Below are 16,108 nucleotides of genomic sequence, written 5' to 3'. Positions count from 1 at the left end.
CATCTACTGCAGGCAGGATACCTGGCTGGCTGAATGTCGCTGAGAAGCTCACAGAGACCGCCATAAGCAACAGTTTAACAGAATGCCACAGACTAATCAACCAAACTTTTTGGGTTGGGTTCTCTTTTATAGTCTGCAGGCATTAAATGAAAGAAGTCAGTGTTCCAGCAGAAGGAGACAACGTTTCAGAAAAGGCATTGTAGCAAACCAAAAAAGAAATTTTAAGCGCAGCAGAGTAACCAGCGCACATACCTGTTAGCTCAGGTGAGTTTAAAAGGCTGCTGTTGATAACAAGGGCATTTGCTAAATAGATGGTGTGTGTGCAACAATATACTGAAAGGTCAATTATATTGTGCAGCTTATCTCACCACCTGTAGTTATTTAGGTGAAAGCTCCAAAATGCTTGCCTAATATGTCTGTTTATCCAAAAGGAAGTAAAAAGGGAGAGCTAGAAAGATAGCATTGCATCACATTACATGGCAATGCAATGCACAGTTGCTGAAGTTGAACCAAAATGAGCTTGTAATCTGGCTTCTGCAACTTTGAACATGAAAAATCCAATGAGGAGAAGAAAAGCAAAGCCAAAGAGTCCATCCCAAAATCCGACAAACAAGCAAAATGAACAAAAAACATTGAATTCAATTCTTTCTGATTTTAGAAACTGCATTAAAGAAGGGGTGCACCGGTCCTGGAGATAATGCAATACCAGGTCAATGCGTGGAGTGGACAGAGCAAGCTCTTTTTCCATCTCCCTGTTCTAAAAATCCATTTAATATATGGTCCCCAGATAGGGGACGTATCAGATATTAAACTGATAAGAAAAGATACTACACTTGATCTTAGCCAAAAGGCCGAGAAGCGATAACCAGAATTGGTTTCAAACTACGGAGCCACCCAAGGATCCTGAAAAGTCCATTTGTGGAGATGAGCTCCTGGACTCCCGTTAAGAAGACATGTTGTCAACCTCTAGATCCCTTACATGCCTGCACTTTTCGGCTTGCTGCTGCTGCAATCCACGCGTTTTAGATCTGCATAACTCCACCTCTTTAAACACAGCACCTTCACCCCCTGCTGTTCCCACCCGCCTCAACACCGTTGGAAGGGAGGAGAACCAATTAAGGCGGGGGGTGGGGTGGAACGAGCAGCTGTCTACCCTTAGCAGGAGGGCTCCTGATTACATACCTCTCCTGCTGCTGCTGCTGCTGGCTGTCCAGCAGCAGACTGAAGGTGGCTGCTGCTGTGCACAGGTATATAAAGGCTCAGAGCCTATTATGACACGCGCAGCCAGCGTTCCATTGCCACATTCCATCTACTGCAGGCAGGATACCTGGCTGGCTGAATGTCGCTGAGAAGCTCACAGAGACCGCCATAAGCAACAGTTTAACAGAATGCCACAGACTAATCAACCAAACTTTTTGGGTTGGGTTCTCTTTTATAGTCTGCAGGCATTAAATGAAAGAAGTCAGTGTTCCAGCAGAAGGAGACAACGTTTCAGAAAAGGCATTGTAGCAAACCAAAAAAGAAATTTTAAGCGCAGCAGAGTAACCAGCGCACATACCTGTTAGCTCAGGTGAGTTTAAAAGGCTGCTGTTGATAACAAGGGCATTTGCTAAATAGATGGTGTGTGTGCAACAATATACTGAAAGGTCAATTATATTGTGCAGCTTATCTCACCACCTGTAGTTATTTAGGTGAAAGCTCCAAAATGCTTGCCTAATATGTCTGTTTATCCAAAAGGAAGTAAAAAGGGAGAGCTAGAAAGATAGCATTGCATCACATTACATGGCAATGCAATGCACAGTTGCTGAAGTTGAACCAAAATGAGCTTGTAATCTGGCTTCTGCAACTTTGAACATGAAAAATCCAATGAGGAGAAGAAAAGCAAAGCCAAAGAGTCCATCCCAAAATCCGACAAACAAGCAAAATGAACAAAAAACATTGAATTCAATTCTTTCTGATTTTAGAAACTGCATTAAAGAAGGGGTGCACCGGTCCTGGAGATACTGCAATACCAGGTCAATGCGTGGAGTGGACAGAGCAAGCTCTTTTTCCATCTCCCTGCTCTAAAAATCCATTTAATATATGGTCCCCAGATAGGGGACGTATCAGATATTAAACTGATAAGAACAGATACTACACTTGATCTTAGCCAAAAGGCCGAGAAGCGATAACCAGAATTGGTTTCAAACTACGGAGCCACCCAAGGATCCTGAAAAGTCCATTTGTGGAGATGAGCTCCTGGACTCCCGTTAAGAAGACATGTTGTCAACCTCTAGATCCCTTACATGCCTGCACTTTTCGGCTTGCTGCTGCTGCAATCCACGCGTTTTAGATCTGCATAACTCCACCTCTTTAAACACAGCACCTTCACCCCCTGCTGTTCCCACCCGCCTCAACACCGTTGGAAGGGAGGAGAACCAATTAAGGCGGGGGGTGGGGTGGAACGAGCAGCTGTCTACCCTTAGCAGGAGGGCTCCTGATTACATACCTCTCCTGCTGCTGCTGCTGCTGGCTGTCCAGCAGCAGACTGAAGGTGGCTGCTGCTGTGCACAGGTATATAAAGGCTCAGAGCCTATTATGACACGCGCAGCCAGCGTTCCATTGCCACATTCCATCTACTGCAGGCAGGATACCTGGCTGGCTGAATGTCGCTGAGAAGCTCACAGAGACCGCCATAAGCAACAGTTTAACAGAATGCCACAGACTAATCAACCAAACTTTTTGGGTTGGGTTCTCTTTTATAGTCTGCAGGCATTAAATGAAAGAAGTCAGTGTTCCAGCAGAAGGAGACAACGTTTCAGAAAAGGCATTGTAGCAAACCAAAAAAGAAATTTTAAGCGCAGCAGAGTAACCAGCGCACATACCTGTTAGCTCAGGTGAGTTTAAAAGGCTGCTGTTGATAACAAGGGCATTTGCTAAATAGATGGTGTGTGTGCAACAATATACTGAAAGGTCAATTATATTGTGCAGCTTATCTCACCACCTGTAGTTATTTAGGTGAAAGCTCCAAAATGCTTGCCTAATATGTCTGTTTATCCAAAAGGAAGTAAAAAGGGAGAGCTAGAAAGATAGCATTGCATCACATTACATGGCAATGCAATGCACAGTTGCTGAAGTTGAACCAAAATGAGCTTGTAATCTGGCTTCTGCAACTTTGAACATGAAAAATCCAATGAGGAGAAGAAAAGCAAAGCCAAAGAGTCCATCCCAAAATCCGACAAACAAGCAAAATGAACAAAAAACATTGAATTCAATTCTTTCTGATTTTAGAAACTGCATTAAAGAAGGGGTGCACCGGTCCTGGAGATACTGCAATACCAGGTCAATGCGTGGAGTGGACAGAGCAAGCTCTTTTTCCATCTCCCTGTTCTAAAAATCCATTTAATATATGGTCCCCAGATAGGGGACGTATCAGATATTAAACTGATAAGAACAGATTTTTTTAATTTGGCTATCCCCTGCAGAGGGATAAAACCGTTTATTAAAACTTTAACAAATTACAAGCATAATTAAACAAATACCAAACGTTAAAAGACAAATGAAATTTACAAAACAAAAAAATACAAAGATTTTAAAAAATTAGATTCCATTGGTCAACAAGCCATTTTTTGGAAATATGTACATTCTTCTTTTTGTCAATTAAATAATAAGTATACATTTCACATAAACATAAACTTAAAACATCATTCACTGATAAAACATCTTGTTTAAAAATAGCAATGTTGCGCGCTTTCCAGAGAGATGACTTGGCGCAGTTCACTGTCTTCCAAGCCATTGTGTACTGGTCCATTGTGGGGCATTCCATAAGTCCGTATAGCACAGTTTTATATGTAAAGTCCTTGAGGTCTGCCACCCTTTCCAGTAGGGGGAGCAGTCTTCTCCAGAAATCCTTTGCAAAATTACATGTCCATAATAGATGTTCCACTGTTTCCTCTTCTTGGCATCCGGCTCTTGGGCAGATGGCAGACCTCACAAATCCTCTTCTGTATTGGAATGCCCGGCAAGGAAGACAGCGGTGCATGCAACTCCAAGCCAGATCTCTCTGTTCATTAAAAAGATAAAAAACGTTAATCATTTTCCAGATAGACATAGATTTGTCATCATCATATCTGTCAACATTACATATTTCCTCACTTTTTCGTATTTCTTTAATTAGTTTCTTACTATTTCTTAATTCCTCTATTTTCTTAGTCCCTAAATTAAAATCGGACACTATTTTCCTTAAAATCTCATAATGCGTCGACAAATTAAAAGCATGGGGCACAGATATATTAACTTCATACCATCCAAACTTTCTCATAAAAAATCCTGTATTAAAACGCATAAAAAAGGACCAATAATGATTCTTAAAAAGGGCATTAAAACAGTAAACGAACAGATGGATTAAAAGAAACCTATTAAAATCTGGAAAATCTTTACCACCTTTTACTTTTGATTTCATCACGATTTCTCTTTTCAGCTTTTCCATTTTTGAGTTCCAAAAGAAGGTAAAACAGGTTTTGGTTATCTTTTTTAAAACATTAACAGGCGGGGGGAAAACCATGCTAAGATACAATAAAAGAGGTAAAATCACCATCTTTAAAACCAATACTTTACCCTCCATTGTAAGTCTCCTCATGTTCCACATACATATTTTCGTATTTACTTTCTGTGTAACTGTTTCCCAACTATTATAACCATCATTATTTTCAGTGAATGATATACCTAAAATGGAAATGGATTCGGAGACATTAATTGGTACATCACGTAAAATCATCCCCCCAACACTTAAAATGTTACACTTATTAAAATTGATTTTAAAACCAGAAGCTAGACAAAAGGATTGCACTTGATGGAGAGTGGCCGTAAGTGATGGTGCATCTGTACACAAGACCGCCACGTCATCCATGTAGCCTACAACCTTGGCCTCCAAACCACCGCTTCCAGGCAGAGGGACACCGCATATCTGTTTATTTTGGCGTATTGCACATAACATTGGTTCCAGTGCACAGATAAACAGTAGGGGGGACAGAGGGCATCCCTGTTTCACCCCTGACCGTAAAAATACCTCTTGTGTCTTAAAACCATTCACTAAAATCTTACTTGTACAATCCTTGTAAAATGCTTTAAGCGATAGTAAAAACCCTTCTGGTATGCCCATTTTCTCTAAAACTTTAAAAAGATAAAAGTGTGAGACACGGTCAAATGCTTTTTCAAAATCAATAGATAAAATCGCCATTTTCCCCTTTCTGTCTTTTACATCCTCAATACAGTCTTTCACTAAATTCAGATTGTCCCATATACTGCGTCCCGGCACCCCACACACTTGATTAGAATGAATAACTTTGCTGATGACTTCTTTTAGACGATTTGCACAAATTTTAGCCATTATTTTATAGTCACAATTTAAAAGTGTTATTGGTCTCCAGTTTTCTAATTTTGATTTATCGCCTTTTTTGTATAGGAGGGAGACTTCACCTTTCTTCCAGGAATTTAATAAAACCTTATTATTAAAAACCTCAGTAAACAAATAAAACAAATCATCTTTTAAAATATCATAAAAACATACATAAAATTCTATTGGGATGCCATCAGGACCAGGGACCTTTCCAGTTTTAAAACTTTTAATAGTTTTTAACACTTCTTGTTCCGTTAAAACTTGGGATAAAAACTCTTGGGATGCGGGATCTAAAACAGCTGTTAGTCCTTGCAGCGACTCATCCATTAATTTATTATCTATATTTTTTCCATTAAAAAGATTAGAAAAAAAAACCTCAACTTTACCCAGCATATTTTTAATATTATTCTCACCATCTATATGGTCAATTATCACTTTTTCTTTTTTATTTTTCCTAAAAAAATATCTGGAACACTTTTCATTTTCTTCTATATGTTGTACTCTAGAACGAAAAATTATCTCTTTTCCTTTTTGTTCTAGCCATTTTGAAATCTCTTCTTTTAAGTTTGAAATATCAACTTGTACATCTATCCCATTGTCTCTGAGCTTAAATAATGTTTGTAGGCGGGTATTTAAAATTCTATATTCTTCATATTTTTCTTTGGCTCTACATATACTCTTTTTAATAAAAAAATCTTTTATTTTTACTTTCATTCTATCCCACCATACACTCATAGTCTCATTTGTTTTTTTCCCTTTTCTACATTTCCTATAAAACTCAATAAAATCTGATAAAATCTGCGGGTCGGTTAAAAGGGATACGTTCATTTTCCAGCTTTTCTTACCACATTTTTTGTTGTCATTTACTTTTATGGTAAAGGATAAAAGTTTATGGTCTGAAAATATATTAGTTAAAACTTCACATTTGGCAGGTATTGTTTTATCTGAACCAAAAATAAAATCAATCCTAGAGCTACAATTAGCATTGCTCCAAGTGAAACCGGCGTCCTCTGTGCTGTCACTATGACACTCTTTATATATGTCTATCAATTTAGCATCTTTGACTATATCATGTAGCATACCTGAGGTTTTATCGTAGTTCCTGCTTACAGAGCTGGAGCGCCGGTTTTCACCTTTTAAAACACAATTAAAATCCCCTGCTAAGATAAAAGGTTCAGAGTTATTAATAAATAATGGTAAAAGATCAAGCATTTCGGCTCTTTCATTTTTCTCTGGGGATCCATAAAAATTTAAAAACTGCCATCTAATACCATCAATAAAAGCTTTCACTAATAAAATACGACCTGGTAAAATTTCCTGAATAAAATCAATTAAAACGTTCCCTTTAAAAAGTATGGCTACACCCGCTGATCCTGCAGCATTCGATCCGGACCAGACAGATGGCCCACACTTCCACTCATCTTTATATTTTTGATATGACATTTCATGTGGGATATTACATTCTTGCAGAAAAAATACAGATGCAGTAAAACACGTAAAAAAATTAAAAAGAGCAGTTCTTCTCGTGTTAGATTTTATGCCTCTCACGTTGAGGGAAATACCTTTGAGTTCAGCCATCATTAGAAAATGTAGAAATTTTACTTAGGTAAGTAAGAGCAACGGATTTACCTGTCCGATGAACCTGATCAGACCACTGGGCTTGCGCCTCCCTCCTCATCTGATAGTATCGTCACGAGAGTCTCCGTGGAGGAGGAAAGATTACCACATTTATATAAACCCGACGCTACACTGGCATAGCTCGGAGGGCTGGCTGGCAGAACCCGCTGGGTCTCCATTGGCTGGCCATGCAGTTCCTCATCAGGTGGGTCCCCGAGGGGTTCCGCCGCCCCTGTTTGACCTGTAGAAGGTCGTCCTATAGGAGGAGGTTGCGCACAAGGCAGAGCCTCTGACTCTTCAGAGGCAGCAAGATCCCGGTCCCCACCTGTAGCAGCGGAGGCCGAAACCCCTGAGGGTCCAGCGTCCACGTCCCCTTCTGGAGAAGTGTCCATCTGTTCACCTCCTGCTGCCTCCTCCGAACCACCCTTTTTCTTTTTCTTAGGACCCACCTTTATCCACTCAGCGCCCTCAGCACTAGGAGACCCAGACTGGGCATGGGCTTCTGTGTCGGCCTTTTGCCGGTCCCTTTTGACTTTACCAGTAGTGCCCTTCTGCTCCTTCTCAGCCCTCCTTTTGGACTCCCGCAGGTCCTGCAGCCAGGTTTTGGGATTTGGTATTTTACCTGTCATAGACTCTGGAGACACTTCACTATTTGGTACGCCCTTATTGTCTCCAGAGGCTCCAGGTTGTTGTTCCTCCTCCTGAGGGGTGGTCTGATCTTTTGGTCCTTGGTCGGACGTCTTGGACTTCCCCTTTTGCTCATCTTCCCGAAATCTGTGAGGGCAAGAAAAATAAAAGTGACCTGGAGTCTGGCAAAAACTGCATTTCTTTTCCTTAGGGCATTCTTTTGTCTCATGTTCTTCACTAGCACAATTTCTACATGATACATGACAGTTTTCTTTTGAATGACCATAGCGCCCACAATTTCTGCAATATACTGGCATCCCAGAAAAGAAGAAATCCCCATTTGTTTGCCCAATTTTGAAACGGGCAGGGGGGAGCCGTATACCACCTGGTGTATTTGGATCTCTTGTACACTTCACAAGGAATTTCCACTTAGATGTCCATATGTTATATTCGTTTAATATCTTCCCAATACATTTAACACTTTTAAAATAAATTGCTAGAAATGACATTACTTCTGGAGCAGAAACAAAGGGCGAAAATATTTTTACAATAACCAGTCTTACCTCATCCAGGACGTGCTCAACAATTTGTGTCCCTTTCAAAACAGGACTATTTTCAACTTTTTTTAACTTTTCTAGTACATCTCTAAAAATACCTTCTCCGGTGAATGTGATGTCATAGTCACCTCTTCTGGGATAATCCTGGATGGAGAGAATTTCATTCCTTTGTACGCCAAGAAGGTTCCTGAGCACGTCCTGGACTACATACCCTAATTTCCTCATATCCGAGCCACCCGCCGTGAAGTGAACTCGGATAGAGTTTTTTAGCCTCGCATAAAGAGGCACGAGGTTAGGGTCAACCTCCATGGAAAAACGCAACAAGGTTGCAAATTGCAGCCGCTTGCAATCTGCGCTCCCAGTGTTCTTGCAGCGAAAAACACCTGGAAGCTGGGGGATCGCAACTCGTTACCCTGGGACTAAGCCCTCTCCCTAATAGCAGCAAGCAGGTTAAGTCCACCAAAGTGGACGATCCTGCCAGGCCAAGGAGAGGGGTACCCGAGTGCCCTTCAACCACAATCTCCTGCAATAAAGCACTTGATCGTAGCCAAAAGGCCGAGAAGCGATAACCAGAATTGGTTTCAAACTACGGAGCCACCCAAGGATCCTGAAAAGTCCATTTGTGGAGATGAGCTCCTGGACTCCCGTTAAGAAGACATGTTGTCAACCTCTAGATCCCTTACATGCCTGCACTTTTCGGCTTGCTGCTGCTGCAATCCACGCGTTTTAGATCTGCATAACTCCACCTCTTTAAACACAGCACCTTCACCCCCTGCTGTTCCCACCCGCCTCAACACCGTTGGAAGGGAGGAGAACCAATTAAGGCGGGGGGTGGGGTGGAACGAGCAGCTGTCTACCCTTAGCAGGAGGGCTCCTGATTACATACCTCTCCTGCTGCTGCTGCTGCTGGCTGTCCAGCAGCAGACTGAAGGTGGCTGCTGCTGTGCACAGGTATATAAAGGCTCAGAGCCTATTATGACACGCGCAGCCAGCGTTCCATTGCCACATTCCATCTACTGCAGGCAGGATACCTGGCTGGCTGAATGTCGCTGAGAAGCTCACAGAGACCGCCATAAGCAACAGTTTAACAGAATGCCACAGACTAATCAACCAAACTTTTTGGGTTGGGTTCTCTTTTATAGTCTGCAGGCATTAAATGAAAGAAGTCAGTGTTCCAGCAGAAGGAGACAACGTTTCAGAAAAGGCATTGTAGCAAACCAAAAAAGAAATTTTAAGCGCAGCAGAGTAACCAGCGCACATACCTGTTAGCTCAGGTGAGTTTAAAAGGCTGCTGTTGATAACAAGGGCATTTGCTAAATAGATGGTGTGTGTGCAACAATATACTGAAAGGTCAATTATATTGTGCAGCTTATCTCACCACCTGTAGTTATTTAGGTGAAAGCTCCAAAATGCTTGCCTAATATGTCTGTTTATCCAAAAGGAAGTAAAAAGGGAGAGCTAGAAAGATAGCATTGCATCACATTACATGGCAATGCAATGCACAGTTGCTGAAGTTGAACCAAAATGAGCTTGTAATCTGGCTTCTGCAACTTTGAACATGAAAAATCCAATGAGGAGAAGAAAAGCAAAGCCAAAGAGTCCATCCCAAAATCCGACAAACAAGCAAAATGAACAAAAAACATTGAATTCAATTCTTTCTGATTTTAGAAACTGCATTAAAGAAGGGGTGCACCGGTCCTGGAGATACTGCAATACCAGGTCAATGCGTGGAGTGGACAGAGCAAGCTCTTTTTCCATCTCCCTGTTCTAAAAATCCATTTAATGTATGGTCCCCAGATAGGGGACGTATCAGATATTAAACTGATAAGAACAGATTTTTTTTTTTTTTTTTGAAAGCCCGAATTCGTGTACAAAACCCGAGTGCGCTTAAAAAAGTGACAAGTGCCACAAAAAAAGTGCACTAGGATGCTGGTCTTCTTGAAACCCTCTCCAAAAGGAGAAGGGTCCCCCAAACCATTCCCCGTCCCTCCGAGCCAAAAGGCCACAGCGAGGAACAGGGACAAAAAGCCACCTCCAGCCGAAGCCAGAGGCGACCCAATCTTACCCCCAGCACCTGCCCGAGTTCTCACCCGAGCAAGGCACTGGGAGCCAAAGACTGTGCTCCCCTCCCGGAAGAGGGGAGCCAACAACGCTCTCCTCCCGAAAGAGGAGAGCCAGGGGGGTTCAGGGGGGAGCGGAACCTGATGGCCACACACTCCCCCCCTAGACCTGCCAAGAGAGGAACCCGTAAGGGAACCGCATCCCGACAAAATCCTAGTAGGACGTGACACACGTGAATAAGTGGACACACAGTGACAAAGAAATTAAATAAATAGTGAAGGTTTCACAGTATAATACTGCCCGGACCTTCGACCGGGAATTGAAAAATTCCCCATCCTAAGGCCAGAAGGCCCGGAATAAGGGTGTGTGCGAAGAAAGAAAATTTGAAGTGCTTGTGCAAATGTGCCATAAACTCAAGTGGGGTTCCCAATCCCAGTGAGTTAAGGCACCCCAGGGTCACCACTCCTGGGGCACTTCACACTTCGGGCTTTCGATCTTCCCCGGCCCAATGGCGTCGATCCTGGGGGGCCATGCTTTCCACCAGATGACTATATTAGCCACCTGGCGTACTAACAAGCGCCTAAACCCCAGTGTGCATAATGTATCAATCTACTAGGGCGGCCAACATCCAAAACCGCCTTTTCGAAAGATACTACACTTGATCTTAGCCAAAAGGCCGAGAAGCGATAACCAGAATTGGTTTCAAACTACGGAGCCACCCAAGGATCCTGAAAAGTCCATTTGTGGAGATGAGCTCCTGGACTCCCGTTAAGAAGACATGTTGTCAACCTCTAGATCCCTTACATGCCTGCACTTTTCGGCTTGCTGCTGCTGCAATCCACGCGTTTTAGATCTGCATAACTCCACCTCTTTAAACACAGCACCTTCACCCCCTGCTGTTCCCACCCGCCTCAACACCGTTGGAAGGGAGGAGAACCAATTAAGGCGGGGGGTGGGGTGGAACGAGCAGCTGTCTACCCTTAGCAGGAGGGCTCCTGATTACATACCTCTCCTGCTGCTGCTGCTGCTGGCTGTCCAGCAGCAGACTGAAGGTGGCTGCTGCTGTGCACAGGTATATAAAGGCTCAGAGCCTATTATGACATGCGCAGCCAGCGTTCCATTGCCACATTCCATCTACTGCAGGCAGGATACCTGGCTGGCTGAATGTCGCTGAGAAGCTCACAGAGACCGCCATAAGCAACAGTTTAACAGAATGCCACAGACTAATCAACCAAACTTTTTGGGTTGGGTTCTCTTTTATAGTCTGCAGGCATTAAATGAAAGAAGTCAGTGTTCCAGCAGAAGGAGACAACGTTTCAGAAAAGGCATTGTAGCAAACCAAAAAAGAAATTTTAAGCGCAGCAGAGTAACCAGCGCACATACCTGTTAGCTCAGGTGAGTTTAAAAGGCTGCTGTTGATAACAAGGGCATTTGCTAAATAGATGGTGTGTGTGCAACAATATACTGAAAGGTCAATTATATTGTGCAGCTTATCTCACCACCTGTAGTTATTTAGGTGAAAGCTCCAAAATGCTTGCCTAATATGTCTGTTTATCCAAAAGGAAGTAAAAAGGGAGAGCTAGAAAGACAGCATTGCATCACATTACATGGCAATGCAATGCACAGTTGCTGAAGTTGAACCAAAATGAGCTTGTAATCTGGCTTCTGCAACTTTGAACATGAAAAATCCAATGAGGAGAAGAAAAGCAAAGCCAAAGAGTCCATCCCAAAATCCGACAAACAAGCAAAATGAACAAAAAACATTGAATTCAATTCTTTCTGATTTTAGAAACTGCATTAAAGAAGGGGTGCACCGGTCCTGGAGATACTGCAATACCAGGTCAATGCGTGGAGTGGACAGAGCAAGCTCTTTTTCCATCTCCCTGTTCTAAAAATCCATTTAATATATGGTCCCCAGATAGGGGACGTATCAGATATTAAACTGATAAGAACAGATACTACACTTGATCTTAGCCAAAAGGCCGAGAAGCGATAACCAGAATTGGTTTCAAACTACGGAGCCACCCAAGGATCCTGAAAAGTCCATTTGTGGAGATGAGCTCCTGGACTCCCGTTAAGAAGACATGTTGTCAACCTCTAGATCCCTTACATGCCTGCACTTTTCGGCTTGCTGCTGCTGCAATCCACGCGTTTTAGATCTGCATAACTCCACCTCTTTAAGCACAGCACCTTCACCCCCTGCTGTTCCCACCCACCTCAACACCGTTGGAAGGGAGGAGAACCAATTAAGGCGGGGGGTGGGGTGGAACGAGCAGCTGTCTACCCTTAGCAGGAGGGCTCCTGATTACATACCTCTCCTGCTGCTGCTGCTGCTGGCTGTCCAGCAGCAGACTGAAGGTGGCTGCTGCTGTGCACAGGTATATAAAGGCTCAGAGCCTATTATGACACGCGCAGCCAGCGTTCCATTGCCACATTCCATCTACTGCAGGCAGGATACCTGGCTGGCTGAATGTCGCTGAGAAGCTCACAGAGACCGCCATAAGCAACAGTTTAACAGAATGCCACAGACTAATCAACCAAACTTTTTGGGTTGGGTTCTCTTTTATAGTCTGCAGGCATTAAATGAAAGAAGTCAGTGTTCCAGCAGAAGGAGACAACGTTTCAGAAAAGGCATTGTAGCAAACCAAAAAAGAAATTTTAAGCGCAGCAGAGTAACCAGCGCACATACCTGTTAGCTCAGGTGAGTTTAAAAGGCTGCTGTTGATAACAAGGGCATTTGCTAAATAGATGGTGTGTGTGCAACAATATACTGAAAGGTCAATTATATTGTGCAGCTTATCTCACCACCTGTAGTTATTTAGGTGAAAGCTCCAAAATGCTTGCCTAATATGTCTGTTTATCCAAAAGGAAGTAAAAAGGGAGAGCTAGAAAGATAGCATTGCATCACATTACATGGCAATGCAATGCACAGTTGCTGAAGTTGAACCAAAATGAGCTTGTAATCTGGCTTCTGCAACTTTGAACATGAAAAATCCAATGAGGAGAAGAAAAGCAAAGCCAAAGAGTCCATCCCAAAATCCGACAAACAAGCAAAATGAACAAAAAACATTGAATTCAATTCTTTCTGATTTTAGAAACTGCATTAAAGAAGGGGTGCACCGGTCCTGGAGATACTGCAATACCAGGTCAATGCGTGGAGTGGACAGAGCAAGCTCTTTTTCCATCTCCCTGTTCTAAAAATCCATTTAATATATGGTCCCCAGATAGGGGACGTATCAGATATTAAACTGATAAGAACAGATTTTTTTTTCTTTTTTTTTTCTTTTTTTTTTTTTTAGCCCGAATTCGTGTACAAAACCCGAGTGCGCTTAAAAAAGTGACAAGTGCCACAAAAAAAGTGCACTAGGATGCTGGTCTTCTTGAAACCCTCTCCAAAAGGAGAAGGGTCCCCCAAACCATTCCCCGTCCCTCCGAGCCAAAAGGCCACAGCGAGGAACAGGGACAAAAAGCCACCTCCAGCCGAAGCCAGAGGCGACCCAATCTTACCCCCAGCACCTGCCCGAGTTCTCACCCGAGCAAGGCACTGGGAGCCAAAGACTGTGCTCCCCTCCCGGAAGAGGGGAGCCAACAATGCTCTCCTCCCGAAAGAGGAGAGCCAGGGGGGTTCAGGGGGGAGCGGAACCTGATGGCCACACACTCCCCCCCTAGACCTGCCAAGAGAGGAACCCGTAAGGGAACCGCATCCCGACAAAATCCTAGTAAGGACGTGGACACACGTGAAAAAGTGGACACACAGTGACAAAAAAAAATTAAATAAATAGTGAAGGTTTCACAGTATAATACTGCCCGGACCTTCGACCGGGAATTGAAAAATTCCCCATCCTAAGGCCAGAAGGCCCGGAATAAGGGTGTGTGTGAAGAAAGAAATATTGAAGTGCTAGTGCAAATGTGCCATAAACTCAAGTGGGGTTCCCAATCCCAGTGAGTTAAGGCACCCCAGGGTCACCACTCCTGGGGCACTTCACACTTCGGGCTTTCGATCTTCCCCGGCCCAATGGCGTCGATCCTGGGGGGCCATGCTTTCCACCAGATGACTATATTAGCCAACTGGCGTACTAACAAGCGCCTAAACCCCAGTGTGCATAATGTATCAATCTACTAGGGCGGCCAACATCCAAAACCGCCTTTTCGAAAGATACTACACTTGATCTTAGCCAAAAGGCCGAGAAGCGATAACCAGAATTGGTTTCAAACTACGGAGCCACCCAAGGATCCTGAAAAGTCCATTTGTGGAGATGAGCTCCTGGACTCCCGTTAAGAAGACATGTTGTCAACCTCTAGATCCCTTACATGCCTGCACTTTTCGGCTTGCTGCTGCTGCAATCCACGCGTTTTAGATCTGCATAACTCCACCTCTTTAAACACAGCACCTTCACCCCCTGCTGTTCCCACCCGCCTCAACACCGTTGGAAGGGAGGAGAACCAATTAAGGCGGGGGGTGGGGTGGAACGAGCAGCTGTCTACCCTTAGCAGGAGGGCTCCTGATTACATACCTCTCCTGCTGCTGCTGCTGCTGGCTGTCCAGCAGCAGACTGAAGGTGGCTGCTGCTGTGCACAGGTATATAAAGGCTCAGAGCCTATTATGACACGCGCAGCCAGCGTTCCATTGCCACATTCCATCTACTGCAGGCAGGATACCTGGTGGCTGAATGTCGCTGAGAAGCTCACAGAGACCGCCATAAGCAACAGTTTAACAGAATGCCACAGACTAATCAACCAAACTTTTTGGGTTGGGTTCTCTTTTATAGTCTGCAGGCATTAAATGAAAGAAGTCAGTGTTCCAGCAGAAGGAGACAACGTTTCAGAAAAGGCATTGTAGCAAACCAAAAAAGAAATTTTAAGCGCAGCAGAGTAACCAGCGCACATACCTGTTAGCTCAGGTGAGTTTAAAAGGCTGCTGTTGATAACAAGGGCATTTGCTAAATAGATGGTGTGTGTGCAACAATATACTGAAAGGTCAATTATATTGTGCAGCTTATCTCACCACCTGTAGTTATTTAGGTGAAAGCTCCAAAATGCTTGCCTAATATGTCTGTTTATCCAAAAGGAAGTAAAAAGGGAGAGCTAGAAAGATAGCATTGCATCACATTACATGGCAATGCAATGCACAGTTGCTGAAGTTGAACCAAAATGAGCTTGTAATCTGGCTTCTGCAACTTTGAACATGAAAAATCCAATGAGGAGAAGAAAAGCAAAGCCAAAGAGTCCATCCCAAAATCCGACAAACAAGCAAAATGAACAAAAAACATTGAATTCAATTCTTTCTGATTTTAGAAACTGCATTAAAGAAGGGGTGCACCGGTCCTGGAGATACTGCAATACCAGGTCAATGCGTGGAGTGGACAGAGCAAGCTCTTTTTCCATCTCCCTGTTCTAAAAATCCATTTAATATATGGTCCCCAGATAGGGGACGTATCAGATATTAAACTGATAAGAACAGATACTACACTTGATCTTAGCCAAAAGGCCGAGAAGCGATAACCAGAATTGGTTTCAAACTACGGAGCCACCCAAGGATCCTGAAAAGTCCATTTGTGGAGATGAGCTCCTGGACTCCCGTTAAGAAGACATGTTGTCAACCTCTAGATCCCTTACATGCCTGCACTTTTCGGCTTGCTGCTGCTGCAATCCACGCGTTTTAGATCTGCATAACTCCACCTCTTTAAACACAGCACCTTCACCCCCTGCTGTTCCCACCCGCCTCAACACCGTTGGAAGGGAGGAGAACCAATTAAGGCGGGGGGTGGGGTGGAACGAGCAGCTGTCTACCCTTAGCAGGAGGGCTCCTGATTACATACCTCTCCTGCTGCTGCTGCTGCTGGCTGTCCAGCAGCAGACTAAAGGTGGC

General features: G+C 43.6%; 5 non-coding genes and 4 pseudogenes across 5 annotated transcripts; all 9 read right to left on the bottom strand.

Moving 5' to 3' along the window:
- Positions 1-672: 672 nt before the first annotated feature.
- On the bottom strand, positions 673-863 carry LOC141183237 (U2 spliceosomal RNA). The gene has a single exon (XR_012258234.1). It is a non-coding gene; the product is annotated as a U2 spliceosomal RNA (small nuclear RNA).
- Positions 864-1,978: 1,115 nt separating this feature from the next.
- LOC141183126 (U2 spliceosomal RNA) lies at positions 1,979-2,169 on the bottom strand. Its single transcript, XR_012258133.1, has one exon. It is a non-coding gene; the product is annotated as a U2 spliceosomal RNA (small nuclear RNA).
- Positions 2,170-3,284: 1,115 nt separating this feature from the next.
- LOC141183313 (U2 spliceosomal RNA) lies at positions 3,285-3,470 on the bottom strand. The gene has a single exon (XR_012258300.1). It is a non-coding gene; the product is annotated as a U2 spliceosomal RNA (small nuclear RNA).
- Positions 3,471-9,860: 6,390 nt separating this feature from the next.
- LOC141183455 (U2 spliceosomal RNA) lies at positions 9,861-10,041 on the bottom strand (annotated as a pseudogene).
- A 794-nt stretch (positions 10,042-10,835) lies between these two features.
- Positions 10,836-10,927, bottom strand: LOC141183573 (U2 spliceosomal RNA; annotated as a pseudogene).
- Positions 10,928-12,042: 1,115 nt separating this feature from the next.
- On the bottom strand, positions 12,043-12,233 carry LOC141183105 (U2 spliceosomal RNA). Its single transcript, XR_012258114.1, has one exon. It is a non-coding gene; the product is annotated as a U2 spliceosomal RNA (small nuclear RNA).
- Positions 12,234-13,348: 1,115 nt separating this feature from the next.
- LOC141183467 (U2 spliceosomal RNA) lies at positions 13,349-13,578 on the bottom strand (annotated as a pseudogene).
- Positions 13,579-14,342: 764 nt separating this feature from the next.
- Positions 14,343-14,434, bottom strand: LOC141183542 (U2 spliceosomal RNA; annotated as a pseudogene).
- A 1,114-nt stretch (positions 14,435-15,548) lies between these two features.
- Positions 15,549-15,739, bottom strand: LOC141183104 (U2 spliceosomal RNA). The gene has a single exon (XR_012258113.1). It is a non-coding gene; the product is annotated as a U2 spliceosomal RNA (small nuclear RNA).
- Between the last annotated feature and the right edge of the window lie 369 nt (positions 15,740-16,108).

This window comes from Phyllobates terribilis, unplaced genomic scaffold, assembly GCF_046119375.1.
Source record: "Phyllobates terribilis strain yellow unplaced genomic scaffold, ASM4611937v1 Scaffold_38__1_contigs__length_12584779, whole genome shotgun sequence".
Classification (NCBI taxonomy): domain Eukaryota; kingdom Metazoa; phylum Chordata; class Amphibia; order Anura; family Dendrobatidae; genus Phyllobates; species Phyllobates terribilis.
The sequence above is the reverse complement of the archived record's forward strand: the minus strand, read 5'-3'. Positions and strand labels throughout refer to the sequence as shown.